We start from the raw sequence: 2,387 nt of genomic DNA, 5'->3' as shown, positions 1-2,387 counted from the left end.
TATTTACCTTAAACGTGCCGAATTTGGAATGAGTGACCTCGACTGTACCGTATGGGAAAATGTTAAGTACTGTAAAAGGGATTTCTCCATTAGGTTCAAAAGTTGTAATGCGAGGGTCTGCTACATCTAATAGTACTTTGTCTCCAACCTTAAGTTGATTTGGTGAAACATTGAGTCCGTCATAGTGTGGTTTTGGTTTATCGTGTGTTCTCGATTTCTGCGCACGCCATTCATCTAGTTCCTCGATTTGTAGCCTTCGCTCTTCATATATAGGTCCTTTGTTGTTACTTGAACATGGCTCATGTATGCTTCTCGAATGTGTTTCCTGCAAAGAAGGTTGCACTACGTGATTAGTATTAGTAGCATGATTTATACAATCACCCTCGATATTCAATGTGTTACTCAAATTACGAGCTTGAAGAGTAATTGTTTCATCACCCACACGAAGTGTGAGTTCACCTGTACCAACATCAATAATAGTTCTAACAGTTGCTAAAAAGGGTCTTCCTAAAATTAAAGGCACATTATCATCCTCTTCTATGTCTAGAACAACAAAATCAATGGGAAATATAAATTTGTCAATTTTAACAAGTACATCTTCAACAATACCCTTAGGAAATCTGATTGTTTTATCTGCCAATTGAATGCTTATCCTAGTTTGTTTGGGTTTCCCATGACCTAGTTGTTTAAACATTTTATAGGGCATGACATTAATGCTAGCCCCTAAATCAGCCAAAGCATTGTTAACGTGTAGACTACCAATTAAACAAGGAATCGTAAAACTCCCTGGATCTTTCAACTTGTTAGGTAGCTTATTCTGAAGAATGGCTGAGCAAACTGCATTCAACTTTACATGCAGTGCCTCATCCAACTTCTTCTTATTTACTAAAAGCTCCTTTAAAAATTTAACTGCATTCGGCATCTGCGAAAGTGCTTCAATAAACCGTAAGTTAATATGTAATTTCTTTAATAATTTAAGGAATTTACCAAATTGTTCATTCGTGTGGCCTTTCCTTGTCGCACTGGGGTATGGCACACAAGGTTTGTACTATCTACTTAACAGTTTTTGCTCTTTGTGGTCCACCTCACCTTTACCTTTACTTACCACAATTCCTTGTCTCGGTTCTAGTTCAGGTTTAACTAACCCTTCCTTATCTCGAACGGTAATTGCATTGAGTTGTTCCCTTGGGTTTGATTCAGTATTACTCGACAAGATACCTTGTGGTCATTCAGAGATCAGTTTGTCAAGTTGGCCTATCTGGGTTTCAAGCCCTTGGATCGATGGTTGTTGATTCTTAAGTGCTGTCTCAGTATTCTAAAAACGAGTTTCTGACACTGGGTTAAATTTCGTTAGCATCTCCTTAAGGTTTGGTTTCTTTTCTTGCTGGTAAGGTAGTTGTTGAAAGCCAGGGGGATGTTTTGGCCTTTGATTTCCTTGGCCACCCGACGAGAAGTTGGGATGGTTCCTCCAACCTGCATTATAAGTGTTACTGCATTGGTTATTTTGAGGTCTAGAATTATTATTACCCATTTATTGAACTTGTTCCTCCTCGGTACTAGGGTTGAAAGATTGATATTCTGTGTACACTCCTCCTCTATTTGCATTGCACCTCATCACTAGATGTACCTGAGTAGAACCATATAAACCGTCAATCTTTTTATTTAAAAGTTCTACCTGGTTAGATAGCATAGTGACCGTGTCGAGGTTGAAAACACCGGCTGCTTTTGTTGGCTTTGTTCTCATGACTTGTCACTGATAGTTATTTAGTGACATCTCTTCAATAAATTTGTAAGCCTCTTCAGGTGTTTTGTTGTTTAAAGTACCACCGGCGACTGAGTCGATAAGTTGCCTTGTTGAGGGGTTTACACCGTTGTAAAAAGTCTAAACCTGCAACCATAGAGGTAACCCATAGTGAGGGCACCTTCTCAATAGATCCTTGTATCTCTCCCATGCATCATAGAGTGTTTCTAGATCCATTTGCACAAAAGAAGAGATATCATTTCTCAACTTAGCTTTTTAGCCGGTAGAAAATATTTAAGTAAGAATTTTTCGGTCATCTGTTCCCAAGTAGTGATTGACCTTCGTGGTAACGAGTTCAACCACAGTTTAGCTTTGTTTTTCAATGAAAAGGAAAACAACCAAAGGCGAATGGCATCGTCAGAAAAGCCATTGATCTTAAAAGTGTCACAAAACTCCAGAAAATTCGCCAAATGACTGTTTGGATCCTCGTCCTGCAAACCATCAAACTGAACTAACTGTTGTATCATTTGAATTGTGTTAGGTTTCAGTTCAAAATTATTTGTAGCAATAGCAGGTCTAACTATACTCGATTCGGCTCCTGTTGAAGTAGGTTTAGCATAATCATACATAGTATGAGGAGCAGGAT

The 2,387-nt window shown here is 38.5% G+C and overlaps 1 non-coding gene across 1 annotated transcript; it reads left to right on the top strand.

The window, feature by feature from the left end:
• Positions 1–1,904: 1,904 nt before the first annotated feature.
• Positions 1,905–2,011, top strand: LOC121213057 (small nucleolar RNA R71). The gene has a single exon (XR_005908426.1). It is a non-coding gene; the product is annotated as a small nucleolar RNA R71 (small nucleolar RNA).
• The last annotated feature ends 376 nt before the right edge of the window (positions 2,012–2,387 follow it).

The sequence above is a fragment of the Gossypium hirsutum genome, chromosome A13 (assembly GCF_007990345.1).
Source record: "Gossypium hirsutum isolate 1008001.06 chromosome A13, Gossypium_hirsutum_v2.1, whole genome shotgun sequence".
NCBI classification, from domain to species: Eukaryota; Viridiplantae; Streptophyta; class Magnoliopsida; order Malvales; family Malvaceae; genus Gossypium; species Gossypium hirsutum.
This window is presented reverse-complemented; position numbering and strand designations above follow the sequence as displayed.